Raw genomic sequence first — 11,035 nt, 5'->3', positions numbered from 1 at the left:
AGGATTTATAAGTAGTGTAATTCTCAACCTTGAAAGAACTAAAAGAGCATTTTTAAAGGCCACAAAAAGACATTGATGCAGTATAGGAGGATTGTATCAGTTATCAGTGATGTAATTATTCTCATTCAAAAAGTGTCTTGACAGTTTTATAATCACATTCTACTTATTCAGTAGCACTACATTTGAAAATACCACATTCAGGTGATTGTAAGAATATGGTTGTATACCTTTAGGGAAGTAGGGTTAAAGTTTAATTCTTCTGTCATTCTGCTCTGTGGAATGAAACCTGTTCCTGTTATAAACTGGAAATGTAAATACATGTGCCACCGTGTTGTTTTTTTTAAACAGGAATTTATATTTCCTGTTCCGTCTCCTAATATTTACTATACCTTTCACACACTGTCATTTCCTCAACTGTCCCCTCCAGATGTGTCTACTAAATGGCAGTTGTTCCAACACACTTTGAGGTGATTTGGAACTGTTTTAAGTACTGTATCATTGTTAATATATGGTGTAATTTAAATTATCCACTTGATCTTCTTGGCAACTTTATGAGTTCTTTTGTTGTCGTTGTTGTTCATGCTTTGCTTTGAAGAGATTACTGCAGGGAGAGCATACCAAAAAGCTTACCCTTGATCACAAGCTATCATATGATCTGTTTGATTTTGGCTTGGTGTGTAATGTCAACCCAATCAATTGTGGCTTATTTAATAAGTCTTGTTTAAACAAACCATGGCTTAGCAAATGTGATCCCAGCCAATATGTTCTATGGGTACCTAAGGCAATAGTTCCTTAGCATTGAAAAGGCTGTAAGGATCTTATGTCACGAGGCCCAACCAGTTACAACAGTTGATACAAAGAAGCTGAGAGAGAGCAACGCTGCATCAAATGTGTTGTAATTTCCCAGGTGTAGATTGCTTAGAATTTGAATGCTGTTTCACACATCATAGAATACATGCTTGATAATGAAGCTCAAGCTCAGATACTTTGGCCACCTAATGCGAAGAGAGGACTCTTTGGAAAAGACCCTGATGCTGGGAAAGATTGAAGGCAAAAGGAGAAGAGGACGGCAGAGGATGAGACGGTTAGATAGCATCACTGAAGCAATGAGCATGAAACTGAGCAAACTCAGGGAGGCAGTGAAGGACAGGAAAGCCTGGCACGATATGGTTCATGGGGTCACGAAGAGTCGGACACGACTTAACGACTGAACAACACAACAACAACAGAATACATGCAGCAAATTAAAGTGCTTGTCTTGAGTTCAAAATTGTTACTTTTAGCTTCATTCTTTGCATTGCAAAGTTCTTGCACATATCAAACCTAGACTGAGACAGAGATGCCATGGAAAGCTTGAACCAGTGTCTGGAGGATATCAGAGTAATGATGTGGAAAAATAAACTCAGATTAAATTTCTCCAATACTGAGTTCTTATATATCAATAAATGTCATCCAGGAACATTGGTCCCATAGTTACTCTGGGCACTACTGTGCTCCCCTTAAAAGAGTTCATGTGACATGAGGATCCTCCTGAACTCATGGCTACTGCTTAAACAGCCAGTGGAGTTTGTGGCCAGGGAAGCCTCTGCCTGGCTTCAGTGGTGTGTCAGTTACAAACCCTAGCAATGATCATGTCTTGATCACCACCCAGTTGGATTACTGCAAGTCTATGTGAGGCAGCCTTGGAGAAGACCCAGACATTACAACTGGTCCAGAAAGTAGTGGCAAGACTGGTAGATCAGTTCCACAATTGTAGGATAACATCTCTCCTGAAGTTGCTGTGCTGGCTACCAATAGGCTTCAGAGCCCCATTCCAAGTGCTGGTAATGACCTACAGTTAGGCTTTATATGATTACATCAGGCATCATCTTGCCAGAATTGAATTTGCCTATCAGATGAGAACTCAGGCAGGCCTGTGAAGAGTTCCCCTTCTGTTCAAAGTTAAGGGGATGAATGAGGCAGCAGGCCTTTGCACAGCCTCATCTGCTCTGCCAGTTGTGCCCTAGTTACTGCACAGCTTGACTTTTGCAATGTGTTCTACATGGGACTACCCTTGAAGAGTATGGAAGCTTCAACTGGTCCAGGATGCTGTGGAGCAGGCAATGATGGTCATGCCTTGATATGCCATATGACACCTCTGCTCTGCGAGCTGCATAGGTTATCAATCTGCTTCTGGGATCAATTCAAGGTGCTGATCATGCCCTAAATGGCATAGATCCAAGTAATGACTGTCTTACATGGTGTCTGCCTGGCCAATATGAACTGACAGGGTTGGCACGCTTCAGTTCCCTCAATTAAACAGTGTCATCTTTCGGGACCCAGGAGACATGCCTTCTCTGTCCTGGCACCTGCCTCTGGAATGCAGTTCCTTTGCTGTCTGGGTGGCTCCCACCATAACAGCATTCTGAAGAGCCTTAAAGACCTGGTTCTTCTCCCAGGCCTTGGCCTAGGGTGATTGCAGCCCCTTGCTGGCCTCTTTTGTTGTTGATCAGATTCACCTTCTTGTCCTTATCTGCTTTTTACTTGTTTTGTTGATTTTGTTTTGAATTGTTATTGTATTTTATCTTTTTTGTTACATTGTGAGCCAGTCAGAGTCATTTGGAGTTGGGTGGCACCTAAATTGATAAAATTAATTTAATTCAATTAATTAAGAAGGTGAATCTGATCAACGACAAAAGAGGCTAGCAAGGGGCTGCAGTCAGCCTAGGCCAAGGTCTGTATGTGGGAGAATGAGCTGAAAGTAAATACAGACCAGATGGAGTTTTTAATGGAGTTGTTACTGATTCTGGGACTGCATTTGGGGGAGATACACTGGTTCCAAAAGGGACTACGCTCCCTCTTAGGAATCAGGTTTGCAGCTCGGGGAATAGCTAATTAATGGACACGGTGATAAACCAGATGTGTCCTTGGAAGAGAGAGAGAGAGAGCAAGCTTCAGTGACTCACATGCTGGTATGCTTACTGTAATCAGTACAGTACAGTACACTTACTGTAATCCAGCTCCCTGTGCTCTTCATGGGGCAGCCCTTAAAATGGTCCAGTAATTGCAGCTGGCCCAGAACGGTGCCTCTGAAAGGACCCAGATATAAACTGTACTTTGAAACAATATCACTGCTTGCCAGTTGCTTTCCTAGCCCTGTTGACGATGTTCACAGCAGTGCAAAAAGTAGGGCTCACAGTTCTGGGCTGCCAAATGCAGATGATTACCAGATAACCCTGGAGTTTTCTGTATCTCTTTGCTGCCATCTAGTGATCATCCAGTTTTCTGTAGCCCAGATCTAGTAGCTCTGTAAGTTTTTGGCGTGAGCTACTTTCAGGATTGCCTACTTCTGCATAGTCCATCGCACAGTCTTAACTCATCAGGGCAGCCACTGTTGCAGGTTCCAGCATAGATGCAATTGATACCAAGTTATGTTTTGTTTGCTTGTTTTCTCCTGTGGCAGTGCCCATGTTGTGGATCAATGGCCTTTGGAACTGAAATAAGACCTCTCCGTAGAATAGCTTAAGAAGGGGCAAAACCAGAGTTATTCACTCTGGCCTTTTCACATTTTAGAATTTTAATGTTAAGGGCTTCCTATTTCTATTTTTACTGTTTTGCATTTCTTACTTTTAACTACACCTTGTCACGATGTTTATTCTAATTTTGTAAGCTGCCCAGAGTTATTAAAGGAATGAGCGACATGCACCTGTTTAAAGTAAACAGTATAAATAGATTGGCTTTGGTGACAAAAACCTGTGGAAGACACTCAAATTCAGCCCAGCTTGCATACCTCTTTAGCATTTCTGCTGGCTTCTGACATTTCACTGAGAATATGCTTTCCAACAAATCTTCATTAGCAACAGAGAAAGAAAGGTTTTTCAGGAAGACCTTGCTGCTGAAAAGCTTGGAGGTCTTTGAAGATTAACTTTGTTTGGGAGAGTCTGCTTGAATGCTAAGTGGAACCCTTTTCATAAATGCCTGAACAGAGCTGCTCCTCAGTAGTTTTGTTCTTTTCTTCCCTGTCCAATCACCTCTTTCCCTTTTTTTGCCTCATCTCTACCCAGTATTGTTCTCATTTCTCTTTCTTTTCCTTCCCAATGAATCTACCTTTAACCCTCACCTCATCTCCCTTGTCACCCCCGTATCCCCCCCCCCCGGTTTTCTTTCTTTTCTGCTATTTTGAATAAATAAAGCAGGAGAATGTGGTGTATGTACTTGCATGTTTCTGCATGTGAGAATGGTTACTATAACTCTATCACCATTTTAATTAGTAGTTGATCAAATAATACATTTTTGGGGAGTCCTGGATCTGTCATTTATTATGGTATGGCTTCTGCAAATGCATGTATGCGTACACTCATGCACACAGGCCAAATGTGCTACATGCAAACTATTACCAGGTGAAAGGGGAATCCCCAGGACTGGATTCAGCTAGAGTTGGCAAGCCTAGCCGATAAGAGAGGGAAACTGGACATGGCACCAGATTTTAGTCTTTTTATTTTTTAAATCTGTGTATTTTTCTTTTGTATGGGAATCATCTTAAATTCAGTCTTGTCTTTCTCCTGTGTAAATAGAGAATGTCTGCTTTTCTTAAAACAGACCCAACTCTGTCTTGAACAAGCAAATGTGAAGTGATTTTGGGAATTCAATCCCATCCCATCTGTCTGATGTAACTGAGGTGGGAGAAGAAATGCAGCTAAGTACTTTTAGAACCCAGACTTCAGGGGTTTCTGGAGGCTCCCTCTAGACTGCCATATGCCGTGAGAATAACCACCATTTGGTTGCAGAAACAAATATGTACACTAAAATTAAAAAAGATATTAAAATAAATGCCCAGCAGGCTGACCAATGGGCATGAAAGGTTTTTATAAAGGAGGACTGCAGAAGAAACATGGCAAGCAGCATCAGTTCTGGTGCATCACAGCTTGCCCATGCAAGCCCAGCTGGTGTTGGAACCTACCTTGTTTGTTTGTGTCCCAGTTATTATCCACTCCCTGGCTGGTTATTTGCCCTACCCTCTTTACATAAACCTGATCTTAGTCATAATAAAGGAGGACTCCACAGAAAGGTCAAAGCAAGAATTAGCAGCTGAAAAAGCAGACTAGAAGGATTGTGAGCAGTTTTTCTCTCTGTTCTTGTAAATTAACAAATGACTATGTTAAAGTTTTAGTCCATTTTATAAAGAACAGATACTTGGTGGGAGTTCTTAATAGTCATGAATGCTCTTGCTCTGGAATCTTACTACTTTCAGTGGATAGACACATTAGGTATTTAATTAATCTGTGAACATCATCTTTTGCTTTTAGACTGAGAAAAACAGAAGTCATATTCTTTCTTCCAGTTGTGTGGCAGTGTTTACAGTGAACAGCCTGCAGTGTTTGTCCTTGCAACATGTGTTTAGCTTTGCTGAAGATGGATGAAAAACACTAGTCTGTGATGAGCTAATTTTCATTTCCTGATGTGCCCAAGTAATAATTTATCTGACAGCTTTGTATCCCTTATTTCTGCTGCCTTGGAAAGAACAGTCTGAAGTACAAATGTACTAAAGGGAATGTGAATATCTTTTAAGAGGGGATGAATGCCTTAGCCTAAAAAGGAATTTGTTGTACAGTATCAGAAAAAATGCCATGGTCTCTCTTATGCTAGATACAGTCTTAATCTCCCAGTCTCAGCAATCCTGGGGGAAAATGACATTTAACAGCAGAATTGATTTAGTGATAACTTCTTTGAGATACCCAATGGTCCTTTGTTGGTATACTCCTATCATAGCATATTTAGAACAGACACAATGGAAGATGACCCATTTTTTAAGATAACCACCAGCCAGGACCTACCTAAAATGGACAGGTTTGTGAAACCCCAACCATCCATATCCTTCATTTACATTAGGGATGCTACATGTTTTGAATCAGTTATAACAGCAAAAATGTGGCTAGAGGCTGGTACTGTGGAACTGATCACAAATTGCTCATTTGCAAGTTTTAAGTTAAGCTAAAGTGGAAAAAGAAAGCCAACCCATTTCTGCCATATAATCTTGAGCACATGCCCACCATTTTCAAGGAGACATGAGGAATGCTTTAAAGTCCTGAATCTCAATAATTGGGAAGGATGAATATGAAAAGAGACTGTCAAAGATCAGCAAACAGAAGAAATCAAGCTGGATGTTAGAACAAACCATGGAAACTGCCAAGAAGAGAAGAGGAGCCAAAGCCAAGAAAGACAAAAATTTCAGGAAGAAACTTAACAGAGAATTTCAAAGAGCTCTTAGAAGAAACAAGAAGCAATATTACAACAACATCTGTAAAGACATTGAAGATGGAAACAGATAAGGGAAAACAAAGAGAAAAGATCTCTGAACTCAGAAGGAGATTCCAACCTCAAACTGGTATGCTAAAGGACACCAATGGAAGATAGTAACTGATAGTAAAAGAACATCAAACAAAGGAGGGAGGAGTATACTGAAATCTGCACAGTAGAGTTGTCAATATTCAAGTTACTTTAAAATATATTCCCTATTTACAATAAGATCTAGTAATAGAAGATGAAGTTAGATCATTCCAGTTATTACCAAATTGGAAGTCTGCAGGAATTGATGGAATATCTACAGAAATATGGTGAGAAACAGAAGAATCAGTAAAGGCTCTAACTAAGCTATGCCAGCAAATATGGAAATGACACAGTGGCCAGAGGTTGAAAGAAGTCATTCTATACAGTGATACCTCGGGATACGAACGCCTCTGCTTGTGAATTTTTCGGGTTACGACCAGCTCTGGCCCCAAAATTTTACCTCGGTTTGCGAACTCCGCCTCGGGGTACGAGCCATTTTCCGCCCGTGCCACGTGGTCCGCGGCCATTTTCTGCCCATGCCACGTGGTCCGCGGCCATTTTTCCGCCCGTGCCACGTGGTCCGCGGCTGTTTTTCCGGCCCTGCCGCGTGGTCCGCGGCCGTTTTCGCGCCGCGGCGGGCTGTTTTTGCGCCGCGCCGGGCCGGGCCGTTTTCGCGCCGGGCCGCGCCGCGCCGGGCCGTGCCGCGCCGGGCCGGGCCGTTTTCACGCTGCGCCGCGCTGCACCCGGCCATTTTCGCGCCGCACCACGCCGCGCCCGGCCGCTTTCCGTGTGGTCCGTGGACGCCAGAACGGATTAACGGTAATTACATTGAACCTTATGGGAAATTGCCTCGGGTTGCGACCAAATTCGGGCGGAGGGCGGAACGGATTAACCGGATTTACACTGAACCCTATGGAAATTTGCCTCGGGGTGCGACCAAATTCAGAGGGCGGAACGGATTAACCTGATTTACATTGAACCCTATGGGGAAATTTCCTTCGGGTTACGACCAACTCGGGATACGCCCAGAGTCACGGAACGGATTAAGTTCGTATCCCGAGGTACCACTGTATATCAGTACCAAAGAAAGAAGAATAAACACACTGTGTGAACTATCATTCAATATCCTTAATTTCATACGCTAACAAAATAATATTTAGGATTATCCAACACAGCTCAGAAGCCTACATGGAGAGGAAGATGCCAGATATTCAAAATAGCTTTAGAAAAGGCTGAGGAGCATGATATATCATTGTTGATGCATGCTGGATAATGGAGAAAGCCAAAGAATACCCAAAAGAAGTCAATATGTGCTTCTTTGATTATAGAAGGGACTCAATTGCGTCAATCATGTCAAGCTGTGGAATGTGCTTGGAAAAATGGGAATCCCAGTACATCTCATTGTCCTCATGTGAAATGTATACACAAGTCAGGAAGCCATATTTTTTTATAATAACTTTATTACTTTTTTGAAAAAAGAACAATAAAAACTAACAAGAACTAATATTAAGAAAAAGAATAAGAAGGAAAAAAGAAATTAGAAAAAAAGGATAATAAAGATTAGACGTTCAGAAAAAAAGAAAAGAGACAAAAGAAAAAAAAATTGACTTCTGACCCTCCTTGCAACAGATATAACAATATACATCAAACTTGTGCTCTAAATTTACATCAATAATTGAAGTAACAATATGCATCAAACTCTTGCTCTAAATTTACAATATAACTTCATAAATTAATAAATCATAAATTATTTCTATTAACCCATATTATTTCTAATCATCAAATCCATTCATTTTTTTCTGTTTCCCTCAAAAAGTCCAAAAAAGGTTTCCAGTTAGCATTAAAATTACACAATGTCTCATGTTGAATCAAAGTCGTCAATTTCGCCATCCCAGCCAACTCCATCAGCTTCACCATCCGTTCTTCCATTGTAGGTAGTATCTTATCTTTCCACTTCTTGCTGCTGTTATCATGTATAAGAACAAAGTTCCATAAGTTTCTTCCAATTGTTTATCCATCAAGCCCAAAAGGATTTGGTTTTGATTGAATATTAATCTTTAAAATCTTCCTATATGAGGAATATATATTGAGGGAGGCAGATTGGAAGATGAGCATGGTTTTAAAACTGGAGGAAGAAACATGAATAACTTGTGCTATGCTGATGATGCTACTCTGATAGCTGAAATGCAAATGATCTGCAAGCCCTGGTAATGAAAGTCAAGGAGCCCAGTGAAAAAATGGGATTATGCTTAAATATAAAGGTGGCCAAACTAAGAACAACAGGTAGAAAACCAGCTTTAGAACTGACAATGAAGATATTGAAGTGGTGGATAGTTTCTGCCTTTTAAGATCAACAGTAAAGAAACCAGAAGGCAGGAAATACACTGTAGAGTAGCACTTGGTAGAGTAGCCATGAAGGCCTTGGAAAAGATATTCAGATGCTGTGATGTGTCTATAATTACAAAGATTAGAATCATACAGGCAATGGTTTTCCCCGTGACACTCTATGGGAGTAAAAGTTGGACTTTGAAGAATAGCAGAATAGAAAGAGTATTACTGCTTTTGAAATTTGGTGTTTAGAGAAGACTCCTGAGAATATTATGGATAGCCAAGAAAATAAACAAATGGGTAATTGAACACATCAGCCCAGAGTTCTCACTCAAAGCACAAATGACAAAGCTCAGATTATCATACACATAGCATGCATGTTATGCAAAGACCTAGCTCTCAGGAGAAGTCTATAATGCTGGAAAAGGTGGAAGGAAAGAGAAGACCAGCAGCCAGGTGGATGGATTCAATTATAGTGGTGGTGGCTGCACCACTGGAAGACCTGAAGGACCAGGTTGGGAACAGATCCTTTTATCTATCTGTGTGGTTGCTGAGAGTCAACAGTGCCTTAATGGCACCTAATCAGTCAACCAACTTACTTTGAAATCTGTCTTTCCTTCACATTTGTAGCATACTCTTGCTCATTGTTTTAATCATTGTGCTTTATTCCTTATTGAATTCCATGTTATGTGGCTTAAATATGATTTATTTAATTAACTGTAACTGGCGGTTTTAATCATAGTGTATTGAATTAACCATAACTGAATCTTCGATCATAGTTTAGAGACCACATAATTGGGTTTGCATTGGATGCTAAGAAAAAAAATCCACATTTTGATTTATTGTAATATGTGAACTATTCCATTGACTTTTAAAGGATACTTCATAGCTAACCCAGTACATATTAAGTCCCCTTCTTAATATGGTAATATACATGGAAGCACTATTTTTTGTATGTTCTTACTGCCCTGAAATTTTATAATTATACAGTAACTTAATAACTGGAAAAAATATCTGAAAATAGCACAATTGGACCATGTGCCAAAAATGTTCACAATGTCAAAAATAAGTCAAGACATGCTTATTAACACGTTAATTTGGACATGTGATCTAACTAGCAGCATTGGGCCTGAAGTCTATCTTGTAACTTGGGTACTATTTGAGTCCATGTAAATTAATGTTGCCTGTAGAAATGGTGGCATTATATTGTTCAGCTATGTATAACATTGCAGAAGCAAATTTACATAATATGTTTGTCTTATATACAAAAGTATAACAATATAATATTAGGAGTTACAGTTCAGTATGTTTGTATTTTAACTAATTCTGAACTTTTGAAATAATGTACAAACTTTGAACTATTTATTTCTCCAATTGTAATGTCAGAATGTGCAAAAATATGTCAAATATATCATAGTAAGGAAAATTGCTTTCAATAATTCATATAATTATATATCGTATATCACATGTACTTGTACAGTATACATTAGAAGATATGTGGAGAAAATCATACACTTTTGTGTATTGTTTTAGAAATGAGAAATTGAAATAAACTGGGATGGACAGAAGTGTCTATTCTTACTTGTGATATTGCATTCTAGAGTTTTGTATGTACTAATGGATTAATTATTTGCTTACATGCCCAGGGTTCAAATCTTCTGAATTCATTAACCTGATTCTGAGTTCAGAGAATAGAACTTTATGTTTACTATATAACTGGCTTTGATCTTCAAGTTTAATTCCCTATAGTTACCTTTCATCATAAGGCATATTTGGAAAAGTGCAGCATAAACTGAGTTCCAGTTCACATACAGGTTCAAGAAGTACAAATTAAGGTATAAAGTTTGCATTTTAAAAGTGAACCCTACAAGTTTCTTTTCATCTCTAATTCAAATAGCTTCATCTTTTAGACTGTGGTCTTCAACTTGAAGGTTAATGAATTCTGGAGTTGTAAGTGGTTAAGCTGTTTTTCAAAATGCTATAAAGGCCAGGTCATACTTTTTAGGTTGATATCTCTGCCTGTAGAAATGTATCTTCCATTAAAGCTTAGGTAGATATAAAACAAAGAAAATGGGGCAAGTTCTGGACAATTACCCATATTTCATCAGTGAGTGATATTTATTTTCCTTCATTCCTTCTTTTTGATATGGCTTACTACAATATTAATATTTCTTCCCTTTACAAAGTAAAGACAGAATATTTACTTTTTCCCTGTTCCCACATGACAATTATATCATATGTAGGCATGTATATGTATAAGCTATTTCTAGAAGGACAGACTTCAGAATGCCAAGAACATCTTATTTTCAAATGTTCTCAGGCTTCATCAATAGAGAAAAGATGCTTGTCTCTGTGCTTTATCATGTGACACAAATTAGGGTCAGTTCAAGATATTTTTATT

Source organism: Python bivittatus, unplaced genomic scaffold, assembly GCF_059951505.1.
Source record: "Python bivittatus isolate LINGU-HERP-01145 unplaced genomic scaffold, Pbiv_v1 ctg000020_np1212, whole genome shotgun sequence".
Lineage (NCBI taxonomy): Eukaryota > Metazoa > Chordata > Lepidosauria > Squamata > Pythonidae > Python > Python bivittatus.
Note: the sequence above shows the minus strand (reverse complement) of the source record.